Below are 18,206 nucleotides of genomic sequence, written 5' to 3'. Positions count from 1 at the left end.
AAGGATATCAGACAAACTTTATTGGCAATAAGTGATACCCACAGAGCTGACAAGTACTTGGATTTCCATGTTTCAGCAGAGGTAACCTAACATCCACCCCACTTAACCCAGAAGTTTGGTAGAGAAGGGTTAACTGATGGGTGTTGGGGACTTGAGTATTGCTTAGCTACAAAGCTTCAAGCAGTCTGCAACCCTGTCTTTGCATTTAAGAAGTGGTGAACAGGGTATTGCCAAGATGAGCTGGCTTGCCTGGGGTCATTTTATCAAGGCTGCAGGGGACAGGTTGGGTGAAGAAGCTTTAATGCTTTGGCCAGCTCTTGCATCTGTGCACTGGGCTGTGCCAGCCCCCACTTCAGAGTGTGAGTTTAAATTATGGAGCACCTGACAGTGATGATGAACACTGTAGGTTAATGTCTGGGAGAGAATATTGTTTTATTTATAGCTATTGCTTAGTGGAAAATGGTAGCAGGGTAATTTGTTAACCACGCCTGTCTGGAAGCGGTATGAAAGTTAAATCAAACTGAGTGTTTGCTGTCTCTGTCCTTCTGCCCCAACTGTTTTATTTCTCCCTCTGTAAATCCCAGGACTAGCACATTCAAAATGCAAATACTCTTTGATAGGAGTTTCTGCGACTTTGTTGCATTATCTGTGCAGCTCCTGCTTTCAGGGGACCTTCGCACAGACAGAATTGATCAGCAGCCGGAGGAGGAAAGTAGCTGTTGCCGCGGCAACCGGTGATGACTCATCGCGGGTAGCAGGCAGCGAAAGCTGTGAGGCTGCAGTAATTTTCCAGATGCTTAATCCAGCTCTAGGGTCTTTTTTTCTCTTGCTGACAGGCAGAAATCCTCCTCTGCCTTTCTTTGCTCAGAGACCTACGCAGGCTGCAGCCGTACGTGATCAGAGTAGTCCTTTGTGGTGCTCACCCAGAATGGCGTCACAGAGACGTGTCTGAGCAATGTGGATGAGCTACTCCACCGATTGAACTGTAGCCCCCAAAGGTGGTAAAAATAGAACTGCACACTGCCCGTCTGCAAAAATACCCCGCTGTGTCATTGGCTGCACTCAATTCCTATCTCCCAACTAACATCACGTTTACTGTAACTACAGCTAAGAAACATTTAATCAGTTTATCTTGTTTCTTTTCAGTAATGAGGCGGTCCCTGTGCTCCATACGGAATGTGCTAAAAAGAGAAAAGTGAACTGTGTTCAGCATATGCATTTCCATGAATTAGCTTCTCATTTCTATGACCTACTAATTTTTGTGCACAAATTTCAGTCTGCATGTAATGAAATAGAGTTGGTTAAGAGACTTACCCAGGAAAAGGGTGGTAAAAGGAGCAATACCTTCCATGTCACTCAGGGGATGCCTACCTTTTGGTTTTCCTGCAATGACTGCATTGTAATAATGCAGGCATTGCCACATCTGGGGCACTTTTATGAATGTCTGAGTAGTTACTTACCTGATCCGGTGGTGATGCAGAGTTCTTTGTAATTGTCATAGGATGCTGAAGAATCCAAGTATAACTAGATTAAAAGGAGCTTCAGGTTGTTTATGTGGAGGGTACACATTCCTCCCTAGAGCCACAGGAGCAATTAGCACAGAGTGGTGGTGGAATTTGGTTCCCTGTTCAAGTGAGTTCATCTAGCTGTGGGGAAAACAAACCTGATCTGCAGCACGTGGAGAAGGAAGAGCTTGTGGGGAAAACAGGAAAAATAGTAACAGAGATCCGTGTTTGTTTCAGGTAGGGGAGAAAAAGTTCTGATGCTGCCAGCTGCTGTCTCATGCAATCCCTGGAAGGCAGATGGCTTTCTGTGGGTGACTCAAGTGAGGCTATCAACTCCTTTTCCCACAATGCAGCCTCTTGCTTGCAAGTCCTCGTTAAAGATTTGTCAGGGTGTGCAGCTGAACCAAGCTGCTGCATTGCTGACAGGCTCTGCAATGTGCTGCTGGCTGAAGTTAAAGCCATGTAAAACCATCAAGTATGTAGGGCATGAGAAAGCTGCACGTCATGTTTGTTTTCTGCTTCATGTGGTTGTTGTATTGTCTTGAGTCTTTGTCTCCTGTCAGTAGGTGGAATGTGTAAGAATTTAATGTGTGTGCTGTGGCTGCTGTTTAGGGGAAACCAGTTTGAAAGATCACCAGGGGAGGCTCATCTTGTTCTTGTGAGATCCTGAGTTCTTTCTTGGGGTGCAGCTGTTCCTGTGGCCAGGTCTCAGATATCCAAAGGGAGATCTGTTCTATGATCAATGCCTAATACTGCAACCTTGTTCAGGTCAGAGTATCTGGTTTAGGACACTAACTCTTTCACTTCACATCCTTGCTTGAGAACTAAATATGCTATGTAATGGTGGATTTGCTGGAAAGATGTCCTTTCCAGGAGCAGACAGTTTTGGAAATAAAACAAACTGAAGGCCAAATATGAGACTTTTTGATTGATTCACCTCACCCCTCAAGAGGAGGTGCATTTGCTACCTGGGTAGTATGACATACAATAAAAATTCTGCTAGTCAGATCTGCAATTTCAGCAGGCCTGCATAGCTGTGTGAGTTTTATTATAACATGTATTATTGATATATTTTAAGTTAGCATCCAAAGTTCTGCAGTTCTAGCAAACTCCTTTATGTGAAAACATCAAATATTATCAATTGTATTAAGCTCATATATATTTTGTGGGTTCTTTGTCTTTTTTGAAAAGTCTGTTTAATGCTGTAGTATTAACTATTGATAAGGACATATTGACTTGCTAATGCATTTTGTGATCAGTGGGACTTCAGTGTGTTGCCTGAAATCTCATGGAATGGTATCTGCTATGCTGACTGTAGGTAACAGCATTTGTAATTTGTTGTATGCTGGTTTCTTGGCTAGCTTGTTTGCAGAGGCATGTTCTGGCCAGAAGCTGGCTATGGCCACTTACCCAGTGAAGGTCCCCAAGGACTCCTAGGCCTGTGAAATGATTTAATTAGGGATCAAAGCCTTACTTCTTTACAAGGTAATGATGTATTTCTAGATACCTTTTTGGTCTTGGAAGACACAATTACTATTAATTGTGACTGGATAAAACCTTTAATGATTGAGGCAGCCATCGGATTGCTGGAATTGATGCACAAATCATACACTCTTAGCCTTGCTGCTTCTCAAAATATGTAAAATTGCATATTTCAAGTATTTCCTTTCTTGATATTTTCTTTCTGAAGGCCTTTTTGTACTGGGGGTACACTCTTTCAAGTCTGCTTGCTGGATATCCTGTACTATGAGAGTCTTATGATGTAGGAAGTAGTTCCCATCTCCCTTTCAGAGTCATCCAGTGCAGTACCAGAATCAAACAGAGAAAAACACTGCTGAAGCTGACAAAGACATCTCTTCTCTGTCCCATGCTGTGGCTGAGATAAGGCATCTAGCCTTGCATGCAAGCAAAGGACCCAACCTGCTTGTCAAAATCTGCCCCTGTCATGGACTCCCAGCTGTGCAATGGCTTGATTTTCTGGGTTGCAGAACAAAATATGAACAGATTTGGAAATCAAAACAAGCTTTGCAGGTGATTGAAGTCTCTTTGTGGGGTAAGAGGTGTGAAGAAGGTGTGTTCAGTGGAGGCACATAGAATGGTACTGTTCCCCGTGTGTATACATGAGTTCTGAGCCAGCTGGCAGCCTGGAAGTGCTGGAGCAGGAGCACCATCCATCATTGCTGTTAGCTGAGCTGGTATCCCACTGAGCCAGTCAGCTCTGCAACTACAAAGGGCTGGTATCACACCTCTGTGGGAAATCAGCAGCAAAATCAGTAGCTGCCCTTGACTTCACAAAGCTCCAGGCTCAGTTATCTCTGTGGAAATGCTGAACAAGGGGGGTTTAGTTTTGCTTATCTTAAAAGACATGTGGCTTTATGTTAGTTTACAGGAAAGAAATATTCAAGCATTAGGAACAGCATGAACTAAATCCTAGGCTCCAAACAATTGAGCTTATATTTTCACTTGGATTTTGAAACTACCTGTTCTCCTAATAATGTACTCTCTAAAACCCTCTGATCCAAGGTATTGTGTACAGAAAAAATAGGAAGCTTATGTCTTTGGGATATGAGGCTCTGGGGAAGCTTAAAAGCCAGGTTTATCATACCTCATGCTGCCCGATACCAAAAAGGGAGAGAAAAGCTTGGTTCTCGTCTTGGTCAGCGCTTGGTGCCTCTGTATGGAAATTCCCAATCAGAAGCCATTTACTGCTAGGTCAGTTTTGGCATTTGGATGACTGTCCTTTGAAAACAATATTGTAGGCTGTTGAAGAGACAGCACAGTCATCCCACTGATGAGATTTATAAATTTGTTCACCTTTTTCCTGCATAATATTTCCTGCTCGTAAGATGTATTACTTTGATAGGTTTGCAGGGGAAGCAGTAGAAATATTACTTTCTGAAACCTTAAAAGCCACAACTACTGAGAGTTTCTGGGAGAGGTGCTAGGTCTCCTCAAGTAGGTGCTGTACAGTGTCTGGCATGGCCAGGTCCTAGTGGATGTGGCTGCTGCATCACCTCTGAATGGCACTGAGACTCCTCACAGTGCTTTGAAGTTATGCTCTATTTGCACAATGTCTTCTGGTACCAGGATGACAAGTGAGAAGGTGGGTTCAGCATTACTGGATGAAGGCAGACAAAATCGAAGTCTTGTTGCATTTCTGGGGTCCTTGTTCATGGAACTCTTTTTTTTTTTTTTTCCCTTTGTGCTTCTTTAAAGACACCTACCTGAATTTCCTTTGTCTAGAGGTGCATGGAGCTGTCTGTTAGTCAATCTTCTGTATAAGAGACACAGAAGAAGCTGTTTGTAGGCAAGGTCCTCTGATATTAAAGTTTCTGAAGTAATTAAGAAAGAAGAATCTAATGCTTTGCATAATTTTTTATTGCACTCAAATTTAGTCTCTATTTTTTGGGGAGGAAGTGAAGCCAAGCCTGTTTGTACTTTATATAGGATAGAAATATCCTTCTTTTGTTTCATGAAACAGTTGCAGTTCTATCTAGCAGAGCTCTGGCTTATCTTTTTTTTTTCTTAATACTGTGTTCATAGTCAATTCTATTTATCTCTCCACAGTGTGTCCCAAATATCTATTCCCCTCCTGGGCACTGATTCAGAATTGAGTGCCATCTCCTATCTTTTGTGTCTTTCCCTATGGTGTGGTGAGATTTCTCTGCAAATCTGTCTCTGAAGTTTGGGCCAAGTCTGCTTTGCCCAGATAAGAACTATCAGTGGTGAATGCAGTTGTCTTTAATAGTAAGCAAAGTTATCTTTAGCTTTCTTCCTGTGCCATCTCCTCATACATTTTCACCCATGAGCACTGCAGCATTTCCTCTGCTCAGCAGCAGTGTCACCTCTGAAGCTGAACTAGTACCAGCATGACTGAGTGGTTTGCTTCTGGGCACAGGCTTCAAGCCAGGGAAGAGACTGAGGGTCTATTGAATCTTCCCCACCCACCCTCCCTTTTCTTTTTTCCCCCACATTTTCAGTACTGTGACACTTGTATCAGTGCCTCCTTTGGCTTTAAGACCACTTAAGTTCACTTAAGACCTCTCCTGTCTATCTCTAGTACAGCACAGAGTATTTGCACTGACAAGTCATTTGAATAACTTAGGTGAGGACCACTGTATTTTAATAGCAGCCCTTTCTTCTAACCTTTTTAACAGGTCACCTGTGTATATAATCTCCTCTCTTGTACATTGTGTAACAACCACATGTCACTCATCTGTCTGAAGCTTTTGCTGCCAAACAGTATTTGGCACCTTTTGCTAGCACTGCATTCTCCACAATACCTTCTTTATTTTAAGCAGCACTTATATTTCCCAGACTGACAACCATCGCCTTGGGATTCCTGGGAGTATCAGTAGAGACAAAGGATTTTCTTCCCCCACAGAATCCAATTTTCTGATTTTTATTTTTTTTTCTTTTTCCTTTTTTTTCTCTCTGTGATGTGCCATTTGAACACAGTGGATCTAAACCCCTTTATTTTAGGAGAGGGCAAAAGTAGAAATAAACTTTCAAAAGAGGTTTCTTTTGAGCTGAGTTTGCAGCTCTCACCTAATGAAAGGAATGAATATTTTTAAGGATACTACTGTAGAAATTAATTATGTTGTAGAAATACACCACATTGTCCTCCTACAAAATACTTCAATGCTTCGATTTTACTTGGAAGTCAACTGAGGGCTAGGCAGCCTTTTGTCCTGAACTGAAGGAGCCCCTGAAGTCTTTGTTTTCAGTCTAGAGGAGCCCAGCCTGAGGCTGTGTTCCTGTTTACCTTGTTTTTTCTAAGTCATGCAGCCCTTGGCAAACTGGGAAAGGCAGTGCCTGATCACACAGGAGCTTCTCTCTTGCTGAGTGACTGGGGATGAAACTTCCCAACGCAAGTAATAATTTTGCTATTACCTGAAGGCCACTGTGCTTCAGCTCGTTGGGACTGTGAGATCATTACACAGGCACTGCTATAATAAAGCATTTGCTCACTTTTTCGTTTACCTTTACTAACACAGTTCCTTAGCTTTAGTAAATATTCTTGAGATTGCTGTCTATAGCACTTGTAACTCTTGGTTTGGGGTTTTTTTTTATTATTACTTTGGAGTGGCAGTTCTTTTTAATAAGAACTTATGCTTTTATCTGACATGCCTGTTAAATCTAATAAAAAAATAACTGAAGTTTAAAAATATAGGGGGAAATCACTCTTATTTGAAGAACCAGCTTTGCATAGCTTCCAGAGCTTTCTGCTCTTTTACAGAAGCTTTGTATGCATCTTATACAGCTGGCCAGGATTTACCAGTGCTGCTGCCACAAAGATGGAAATATTATGGTTTCCTCCTCAAGCACAGAGCATAACTCATGAGGATTCAAATCTTATTCTGCATGCCATTCAGGAATGGCAAAATATTGGCTATTTTTTAGATAAGCTCTTTATTCCTACACATGTTGTAGTTATGGCAAGTAATTTACAGAGTGTACTACCCAATATTTCTTCACTTGCTAAATAAAATGGTGTCACCATACCCATAATATGGGCATGTGTGAGCTCAACGAGCCCTCTGCAGGGTAGGTGAGGAAAAGTGTAAGTCAGTACCTTAAGGAACAGCACTTGGATGCAGAATGCTCCATTCCTGTACTTGGCAGAGGAGAAAGCACATCCAATTACCTCCTTGAGACCATTGCACCCAAGGCTGCTACCAGGGCTTTGATGGGGCAAGAAAAATAGGTTTTCCCCTAGGTATCTTACTTTGGGGCTGCAGCTTTTCATGTGATGTACAGGGAGGGTCACAAGCCTAGGCTTTTTGGCCTTTCCCTGCTGCTGTGGCAGTGTGTGATTCCTGGGAGGGATTCTGGATGATGTGGCCAGGAGGTTGTTAGGGTGCTCCTGCTTCCAAATGGGTGAGCACCCCCAGCCTCCCCTTACAGCTGCCTCTTCCTTGTCAAAAGATAACGATCTACACAAAGTGAAAGGCTTGGAGGCTTCCTAATGGGCACTAAAGCATTTTAACCACACAGTTAATTTTAACCACACGGTGTGCTGGTTAGCCCCTGAGTTTCACCTGACAGGCTTTCCTGCTGTATCCTAAAAGAGTAAGCAAGGCCTGGATACCATTTTCAGTCCCCCTCTAAAAGGTGCTTTTAATTATGAGCTGCCAGAGCTTGTAAATCTGGCAGATGTTGTCAAGGGCAGACAGCTTCTGGACCCAGGCCACCTAATCACATTCTTGCTGCAAACAAAGCATCAACTCCTATTTTTTTGACTGTTAAAAAATAATTAGTCTCTTAAATGAAAACCAACTGAATTCACTCTGGGAATAAAGCATTCAAGGACAGTTCTTGACAAACAATTCCCAGGCTTCAGTTGGAAATGGTAGCTAATTTCACATTTTCCTGGAGCCCAGAATAAGAATATATGCTGGAAACAGCTGCAAATTAGCAATGTCAGTGAAAAGGGTATTCTTTATTATTAATTTGATCTCAGGTGCAGGGCTTGGTTTAGTCTCCAATATGGGATATTCAGTACAAACCTTTGGGGAAAAAAAACGTTCCAGTATGAGATCCAGCAATGTTGGGAAGTTTAAATTGTTTGATAGTGTTTGACATTGGAGATGTTTTAGAACTATCATACTAACATGCTAGGGATTATCATGGTAAACACTGAACACAGTGTCCAGTCCTCCTTGGGGCTGCAAAATGGTTCCTAGTTTCATTTACAGGTGAGGGAAGAGTAAAAGGCAGAACTCTGAAAGCTTGAAATGTTGTCTCTTAATAAGCTAGGTCACTATTACTACTAACAGGCTGTGTTTTAAAACATTGGGAGCTGTTTCTGAGAGCAGGTTGTGCATGAAAAGGCGGAGCCAACAGGATGGGCAAATACTGGCCTTTTAAAGTGGTGTCATGGTTTAGGGATGGTAGTCTCATTTTAGTATTTCCCCTGAAAAAACCTGCACACAGCTTCCTCCCCTCTGCCCCTCCAGCTGGAGCTAGAAAGGGCAAAGATTATGGGTTGAGATAAGAAAAATTTCCTGTAAACAGCAATGAGATAAAAGAAATGAACAGTAACAACAACAATGTTAATAACAAAAGGTATAAGGAAAGAAATTATTCACAAGGGAAAACACCTAATAATAGCCAATGTAGATGGCTACTTCCACCCCCTTTTCTCGACAGGATGGAAAATCCCTTCTCCCCAGAAAACAGTCTGTTTCCCGGGCCCTGGCAATGATGTGAGGTGGTATAGAATAACCTCCTTTTCCTAGTTATGCCCTCTTCTGGCTAGTGCAAAAAATTAACCCTGTCCTGGCTGGGACCAGGCAAAGTGGGTACATTTGATTGTTGTTGCATCCTAGGTGAGGGCTAAGGGATGTTGTAATGCTGGCAAATGGTTAATAAGTAATCAAGACCTAGAGAGTTTCTAAAGTTACTGGGTGGGACTCAGTCTACTGGTTTGAGTCATGAGTTATGCTGGCTTTGTGCCTTTCCCCTGGCCTACTAACTACGTCTGGATTTCTTGTTTTGGTTAAGAGGGGAAATAGTCACTTTGAACTTTGCTTCTGATATTTTTTTTTAGTGAGGAAAGTAATCATGTAGAACTTCCTACCCTCCCTATGCTTTTGCCTGGTGTTCCACATTTTGTCCTCATGATGAGCAGGTTGGGTAATGGGGAGGGAGATGGGAACAGAGTAACACTTCTCCTTAAGACAGTTCCACTCTTCATATTCCTTGTGCCTTAGCTCAACTGAGCACACATGCATGGGGTGTGTTACAGGTGCTGTGAACATGGTGTGCAATCATATCACAAAAACTGCATTTGAATAGCTTGGGTTTCTTACAACACCAGTTTCTACTTTATAATATACACCAGCAGGAAGCAGTTCAATGAGTGTTTTGATTTTTGTCACCATAATGCCTGACATTGTGGGTGTTCCCTGTTGGTTTTCTTTCTATTCCTCACATGTGTCCTGCTGGAGGGATACAGGTCTGTACCTTGCTTCAGTCCTGAAACATAAGTGCTGTACAAAGGAGGAGGTAGAATCAAAAAGGTTTCCTTGGGTCTGCCTGTTCCTGCAGAGGCTGGAGCAAAATATCTCCTCTCTGTAGGGGAACAACTGGGATTAATTAGCACTGGTTCCTAAGGAAGTAGGTTCAGCCTCTCTGCACAGGGTGGCTGAATACAGCCCAGCAGTAGGGAGCATTTTTTTCTGGCAGCAGGGTGCAAGCCAGAGGACTGGCTGTTATAGGCTCAAAATACTGAAAGCTTGTCTTTTCTCCCTGTAGGTGTTTGGTATGGCTTTGCCTCCCAACTCTCTGCTTCCAGCCCTGTTGGGATATCAGCTGGGAGAAAGTTCTTTCCCAGGGGAAGGAGGAGATACTGTCTGTTGCTCTGCTTAGAAATTTCTGCCTGTTTTTTATTTATATCTATTTGTATATGAAGGCAAATACCCTAAATAAGCATAGATAAATAAATTCAAGCATATATTAATTATTTTTACTCAAGTACTGCCCTAAAAAGGGGCTAAATTTCTGAACTGGGATCTTACTGGCTTTTATTTGCTCTAAAGTTAAATGAGATCTTTATTCTTACTATGAATGTCACAATTCATTTTTAGAGAATATTTTCTTCTAAAACACATTGTGCTATGGAGTTTCTGAGAATGAAGGTACCTCAGTGAAGTATTCAGAGATCTGTGAATGAACTTTTTTGAAGGTTTCTTAAATCTCTTGGAATATTGATATGCCCCCCTACCTGGCTTGGATGATGAAAACATTGAGTGCAGATTGTTGCTGTTTGATTTAATGTTGTAGTTTTCTTGCAAGACCACTTTTAACTGTAGCTTCTTTAACAATGGTGTAGCTATTTTAGGACGCCAGAACATGAGAGAGAAGTGGGATGGGACAAGTAGATTCCTTTTAAAGTCAAGGAAATTCATGAAAACCTCATCCACAAATGCCAGTAGATCTGTGCAATTTGACAGAGCTTTATTATATACAATTGAGGACAACCCTTATTTTATCAGTAAGCAACAGTATCCTGCTGATAACACTTCTGTGCTTAGTAGCTGTGCTTAGTGAGGATGGTAATTAATAAATCATCAGGTATGAGGCAGACCACAAGATGATGTCTGTAGAAGAAAAATCTACAGTAGGAAAGACCAAAGTTATTTCTGGCTTTTCATTAAACAGATGGGCTTAAAAATAATATTAAATGCTCAGTGTGATTGCTAAAAGAGCACAGTCAGAGTGGGACCAGCCAGCTTAGCTATTACAAAGACTCCTCTGTTGATTTTTGTGATGCAAATATAGCAAAGGCAGGCAGCCATTAAAAAATAGCAGGAATGACTAGGAAAAGCCATTTTTAACTCTGAGTATTTCTGGAAACTGTCTTTCTGTACCTTGGAAGACGTGAAGATGTGTACAAGTTTGCCAGCTATTATCTTGCTACTGCCATCTGGCCACCAACTCCAAGTAACTATCTGAAATAATGGAATGGTTCCTGGGACATGATAGCTGTCAGGGAGATCTTGGCTGTGGAACAGATGTGTTGCTTCCACTGTTATTGAGTAATTGGGTGTTATCTTTTTACCTCTGTGACTCTGTAGGAATGTTTGGAAACTGTGGAAGACAGAAGGAATGAATCCTCTCTTGGTACTTGGGATGGAAGCTACCAACCCCTTCAGTGTAAAAGGCTTTTTTTTAGAAGTGTTATGTTTGATAGAGATGCCTTTAAAAATACAGTCTTTGTACTAAAAACCCCTGTAGTAACCTGATGCTTTTGTACCAAGTATGTTCATTCTGTGAGTAGAAACCTGGGATTTTTTTTTTTTTTGTAATTACCTCCTCTGCAAACTCAGGCTCTGACTCTGTGTGATGATGAGCCCCATGACAGAAAGGGACAAGATTATGCGCTCAGTCTACACAACAAAAAGGGCTGAGCTAGTACAAACTCTGCCAGTTAAAGTTTGGTTGGAAAACATCAAATGTCAAATTTCATCTCATAGATTTTTATGCCATGTCATTTCATCTCTTCTGTAGCTGTGATAAAAGAATGAAGCTGCTTTACAGTGTCGCTTATTCCGTACTGCTTAAAACTGCAGCTGTGCCTAAAACTGGTCTGCTGTGGGTTTGAAAAGCCCTTCCTCTCAAAAGATGTTTGTTAAATATACAATTACATGTATACTTCTTTTAGTGCTGGGGCAATGCAAACAACAGAAAGTCCTGGGGTTCAGCTTCCCTCCAGTTTAATAATCAAATTTGAGTCTGTCACAGCTGAGATCTACCACATCCCTGAGGCAGAGATGGAAAATGGAGAGAAGGAAAGAATGGCAAAGGGCAGGGACAAGCATGAATCTTTTAAATCAGCTTTGGTATCAGAGATAAAATAGAATACAGCTTTGATCTCAGAGGGATCTCTACTCAAAGAAATCAAGACTGGAATTTGATAAACAACTCTGCTGATGTGGAGCAGACCTATGTGTGCTTCTTCAGAGCTGGGTTGCCTCTGTATGGTCAACAGGAACAGACAACAAAAAGCTCAGGACAGTCAAACCAACACTTACGGTTACAAGTAACTTTTTTTTGAAGGAGAAGGAATAAGAAAAGGCTGTTTCTTTGGGTAATGTTTTGTTTTGGTGGGTTTTTTTCCTATTATGTTGCTCTTTATAATGAAGCTCTGACACCTCACAGTTTCGACATTGATCATTGAACGTAAGTATAAATTCTTTTTTTGAGTTCTTATCCCTATCTGATGCTCGCTGTGAAAACCCCAACCCCACAAAGCTGGGATTCTGAAAACTTTGCTACTGCCTCTGGGATGTGTTCTACCTTGGGTCTGTATGCAGAGCAGGCAGATTCTGGGTGCCCTCTGAGGAATGAAATGAAGAGGGTAGAACACTGTAGGCAGGCTGGATGCTGCTGGTCTTCTCTTTGGAAACCTGTGCCTGATTCCAGAATGGTAAGAGGATGATGTCAGGCTGGACTTCCTCCTCTACTCCTAATGAATGGCTGTAAGATTATCCAAATGTGTTACTATAGCTATATCCTTTCTAACACCAAATTTTCTGTTTTACTTTTCAAATTTTCCCTTCTGTTTACAGTACATCAGTATTTGTGTTGTGGCACTGCTGTAGAAGAAAAGTGAGATTTTTGTGGATTCTTGATCTTACCTCCTGGTGCTATAAAGGGGCAGTGCTATGCTTGGTGAGATCAAGCCACAAACAGTATTGCTGCAGGCATAAATAAATAGAGATGGAATCAACAGTGTGGCTGTGAAAGTGGGTTAGGAAATAAAGTAAATTGAGGCAGAGAAATAAATATGGTTATTGCTGCAGGAAGGTATTTATGCCTGAAATAAAGTATAAAGAAATGAAGTCTTTGTGGCCTCATATTGTAAATTCTGGATGCATCTGGTCATGTGAGTATAAATGTCAGTGCTCTGCTGAGAAGATGGGCTAGGTGTCTTAAAATAACTTTTCCCCTGACTGTCCCCATACCCAGATCAAAGGTGCCAAAACCTACACATAAGTTTGAAGAACCACAACCAGGAAACTGAAGCAGTCAGGGCTTTTTTTGGGGTTTTTTTGTTGTTTTGGTTTTTTTTTAAGTTCTGTAAATTTTTCAAGAAAATGAACAGTTGTATCCCATCATTTGGTCAGTGAGGCCCTAGTGTGCTCATGTAAGTAATCACATTAAGCTGTAAATCCTTCACTTAACAAGTGAAACCCATTTTTCAGAAGTAATAGCTGTTTACAGACTGGTCATGACAGGAAAGTGGATCCTGGTGTTTTGAAAACAGGGCAGCTATGCTTCTCTGATTTTATTTGTAATTTCTTTTCCACCCTCCTTCAATGTAATTTGTTTTTGTATACTTTCTAGTGTAGAATTGTTAATTTTCTTCCCTGGGAAACAAAATTTCTAGTACCTGATTAAGAAATCAGAGAAGATCTGCTTTAGTATTACTGTGTGCACTTAAATCTGATTACAAGTGTTTGTTGGGAAGTATTAGTGTTGGTCTGACATAGTTTGTCTCATGTACAACAGTAGAGATCTTTCTAGAAAATCTGTCAGGCATTAGAAGGGCTTTAAGTAGTTTAGTATGTGACAATGTCTTTCCTGGGTAAAAATATTATTTTAGATATTGGATGGGAGAATATAAGGCGTTGGTAGCTCACTTTGTTTGGGTAGAGAAGCTGAGCAAAGGAGTGTCATTCATTTGTAGCTTTTAACTCTATTTCCTTGCTTACTCTTCTTTGTGATAGGATGTGCAGTCTAGATTCCTTTCATGTTTGCGAAGAAGAAGCTGAGTGAGGTTCATTTTTAAACAGATGATGATCTGAGTTCTCCAGGATAGTCTCTCTTCACTGTTCATGCCCTGGCATGCAAGTATTTCTTGGCCTGGTTGATTTCTTCATGCAGGCCATCTCCAGGCTAGTGGCTGGTACTCTGCTGGCAGTGCTGCTTGCTTGGCACCAAGGAGGGACAGGCTGAGAGCAGCCTGGAGCTGGGAGAAGGGGAGCTGGAGGGCTGCCCCAGGAACATCCCTCAGCTGGCAAAAGGTCTTCTCCACTTACAGCTTGTTCTTTCTCCAACTGATGCTGGGGCTGGGGTTGAGTTGCAGATCCTTGTTTGCTCTCAGTAGGTCAGAGCCAAAATGTATCTGCAATAAAACAGTTTCCAAGCTGGTCCCTATGTAAATCAGTATGAACTTTGCTACTTCCATGACTATAGGCTCTTTCTTTATAAAAGTAAGAAAAGAGCATACAATGATCCTTCAGTCTATCTGTGCCTTGCTATTTGCATCTCTGGAAAGGCAATGCTGGACAATGAGTATCCCTGACCTTTCAAATTATTTATGTTCATCCAGAGATGAAGTTTCCCAGGTAACTGCAACACTGGAAGCTTTATGGAGGTAAAGCATGCTTTCTTGTCATGTTTGAAGGACAGTAAGCACAATGGGATGGCTATGTGTGTGCGAACAATGACATTCCCTGGGTTCAGACACCAGCAGAGGTCTGGATGCAAGAACATGGAGCCAAGGGAAAGGTTTGTCTTTCCTGGTGTGAACATCTCGCAGTGGAGAGCCATAAAGGAGGAGTGAGAGTGTAATCTTTGGAGCAGCTGTCAAGATTAAATGCCTGTTTTGTTTGCTCCTTCAGTTGCTGTAATGAACTAATGGCTGTGCCTGGGCAGTGAGATAACAAGACCTTGCAGCAGAATTGGGTTCAAAATGACCACAAGTGTCACTTGATATTTTGGCTTATCTGATCTCCTGAAAGAATAGTCCTGCTTGCCTGTGGGCAGCAGGAGCTGGATGTTATACAGCACTCTAATTGCACTAAGCAATAAAAATGCTGCTGGCATGCATATCTTAATGGATGTGATTTCCTGCTTTTTACAGTTTGTCACACCTAGAAAAATGGTTCTGAATAACGCTGTCTTGCTTATTAAGGTGTGCTTTCACACAGAGTAGATTGACAGGTTGTTAAAAGCCCACCAGAATGGTCTCATAGGGAATTTTTCATCCAACCTTTCTGACTGGGCATTTGTAAGCCTAATTAGAGTGAATAGATGGTAGTGGTGCTTTAATTGTCGTGAGGAATAGCTCCATCCATCTGTGGAATTGAGGGCTCTGTCGAAGGGATTGTTGACCTGGCAACCCACTGCTTGAAATGTGGCTTATTTACTTTTAGTTTCCTTTCTGTGGGCTGGCACTATTGCTTGAGTGGGATCCCTGCTCAGTGTCCCCTGAATGCTCAGTCTCTCCAGTGAGCATGTTTTAGAGCCATTGAAAGTTTGCTAAAGAGCTCTTGTGGTATTGCTGCCTAGTCTGAAATGGGATCAAAACATGAATGGGGCTTCATGTACTCTTTGTCCAAGGAAACAAATCTGTTTCTGAGCAGCATCACGCTTGGATCTGTTCCTGGAAAGTCACATGGACTCGTGTGCACTTACTTTCCCCAAACCTCATGAAGTTTACAACATGTAAAAGAAAGATCATAAGATAGTAAAGAACTTCTCAGTCTAATCACTCTGTATCTGTACAAGTATTAGTCTTATGATGCTATAGAGTATGCTAGCCAGCTACCCAGGAGCACCTATGGCTTCACGATTTGATGGCCTGGTAACTGATTGTCCCCTCTGGGAGGGACCCCCAGTAGTTTCTGAATTATGTTTGCTGTCTTATTTGCAATTTTTCCTTTTGAGATGTTTGTGGAAGCAGTGGGAGCCTTCATCTTTCTGACTGGCAGTTAGTACAAGTTTTACCTTTGCTAACTGAATGTCATTTTTGCATATAAATGTGGACTTCATTAGACTCTGCTTTGTGGGAGAAAAGCAGATCAAAGAATATTAGAGTGCTGGACTACTTTATTTTTCCTTGGGATGCAGAATGAGGGAATACTGTTCTTTTGCAGGCTACAGCTACTTCTTTTGTTTACTTTAGCTATGTTGATTATGTCTTTATCTAACTGGGATGTGCAGTGAATGAGTTGGGTACTTCTCATCCTTAGTTCAAATAAGTGATTAGGCTCTCTAGGGAATTCAACCACTTTAATGAAATCCTATTCCTGCCTGCCTTCCAGGCTGGTGTGAGGGAGGAGGGAAGGTATCCATTCAAGATACTGCAAGGCACCTGGGTAGTATGCCAGTCCATTTTATTTACATTCATGACAGCTCTATGTATGTGCTGTGTCCTTTATTTTATGGATGAGAAGTTGAAGCACTTCCAGAGGAATTCAGAGAAGTTGCTTATGTGTGTATGTTTTGTTCTGTTCTTCACATCTTTTTCTACGTTAAAATAACTGAAGTTGAACACCTTGGTCTTGTGGAAATACTGCTGAAAACCTTTCTGTAATTTTAGGTATCTGAATACATTGAAAGTCTGCCTCCAGGAGACTTTTCTGCAAAGGTCATGCAGGGAGTTTGGGAATTGAACCTGATTATAACAGAATGCTGAGGTGAACTTTTGCTACCAGATCATCATCTTACATTTTCGTTTTCCAACCCAGGTGATGTGGTAGGTGCAGAAGGGAAAGGAAGTGGTAAGAAAACAATGTTTCAGTGGTGGCCAACCCATCCTGCCCACTGCTTGACATGGTGCCAGTTTTCTGAGGAGGATGTACACCCTTCAGTGAGGCAGGCTCTCCTCAAAAGGAGCCAGGAGCACAGAGCTGTGTTGCACACCAGGCAGCTCTCCCTCTTCCGAACAAATCAGCCCAGGGTTTGCAGAACTATGTTACACCACACAGTTATTGTAGCAGTGCAGCTGTTGACACAGAGTCCCCAGGGAAGCTGCCGGCAATGAGGAGCCTCCCGAGCATCAGCAAACCCACAGGATGCTGACAACAGGGTCACACATCATAGCTTTTCTAAAATGTGGCACGCAGCTGAGGGTGTGTCAGAGGGAAGCCACAAACAAAACTATTGCATGGTTACAGCAGAGAGACAGATTACCTGACAGTTTTCTAGTATCAAAACTGAGTCATCACTTCCTTGGCTTATTTTAGTGATCATTTTATGGCTGACCATGGGCAACAATGTCATCTGGAAATGCAGTGTGGTATGAGCTGGGATCTTGATGACAGAAGATATGATATCAAGCCAGAAGTAGCAGTAGTTGCTGTAAATACATCTCCTCCACTGAGGAGGTTGTATTCAACAAGTGGGTATTTACCAGACTGCCCTGCTTATATCCCAGGTTGTGATCCAAACTAGATGGTGGTGTTGCTGCTTGTTTTACATCTGATTGTTCAGTATAGTTGTTGCACAGTGGATCAGATGCCATAGCCCCTTGTATTGCTTACAGTCTGCTCTCAGTGGCTCCATAACCTGCCTTGCAAAGGCAGCTCCATGCCCTGGCCTTCAGGCTGCCATGGCTGCTTTTGAAGAACCTCTGGGACATTATTTCCTTTCCCCTTGGTGTTTGTTATTCTCATGGCCTTGCTCTCACACCCTGAAGTGACAGTAACAGCTGTGAGCATTGCCCACTGGTCTGTAGGTCTTGCTTTTACATGAGGGGATCCAATGATGTGTGCACAGAACTGGCTCACAGCACCTGCCCTTGCTCAGCAGGTACTCTGATCTTTTCCTGTGGGAAAAGGATGGGGGAAAATGACCTGCTGCACTTGGAGGTGTGCCTGGCAAGGATGCTCATTTGGGGGCACCATCACTTCTTGTCCTGGATAGCCCAGGGAGAGGGTTTTCCTGTGCCTTCTAATTCTGTCTCTTTTTCTTTCTCCTTTTTTTCCTAGCCTAAAAGGAGCTTTGACCACTAAAGCTGATGTATGGCATCAGCTATGGATGCTGCTAACAAATCTTTGTGAGTACACAGGTTGCATTGCTCTTTGTGAGGGTGTTCTAGTCCCAAGTAAGTTGGTTCTTTAATATGAAAACAGATTAAATGCATCTGATGTTAATGGTGGAGCACACTGGAAATCACCTTTCTGTCTTCCAAGAATGGTTGTATAATAATTAAAATCACTTCAGCTTTGAGTAGTGGTTGAGACTGATTGCATCCAGAGCCAAGGAACTACTGCAGCCTGATATATGCTGAGAAGGACCTGGACTCTGCGTTAGATTGATATTATATGGCAGCTTGTTCAGATAGGCTTAGATGAAGGTTAAAGTTATCTGGACCCTGCTTCCAAGCTGTGTGCCTGAGAATAGGACAGAAAGCAGAACATTTTGCTGATGCAGTTCCATATCAACACAAACTGAGATGTAACA

At 42.1% G+C, this 18,206-nt stretch overlaps 1 long non-coding RNA gene across 2 annotated transcripts in view; it reads left to right on the top strand.

The window, feature by feature from the left end:
* Positions 1–18,206, top strand: part of LOC146445311 (uncharacterized) — a 273,530-nt gene that overhangs the window by 12,367 nt on the left and 242,957 nt on the right. Inside the window, exon 3 of one of the 2 annotated variants that reach the window (XR_014854490.1) lies at positions 11,087–11,245. The exons of the other annotated variant lie outside the window; for it this stretch is intronic. This is a non-coding gene — a long non-coding RNA (uncharacterized LOC146445311). Of the gene's footprint in view, positions 1–11,086; positions 11,246–18,206 lie in introns of those variants that run through there. 2 annotated transcript variants of the gene reach the window in all.

This window comes from Lichenostomus cassidix, chromosome 1 (assembly GCF_008360975.1).
Source record: "Lichenostomus cassidix isolate B80296 chromosome 1, HeHo_3.0, whole genome shotgun sequence".
In the NCBI taxonomy this organism is placed as follows: Eukaryota; Metazoa; Chordata; class Aves; order Passeriformes; family Meliphagidae; genus Lichenostomus; species Lichenostomus cassidix.
The sequence above is the reverse complement of the archived record's forward strand: the minus strand, read 5'-3'. Positions and strand labels throughout refer to the sequence as shown.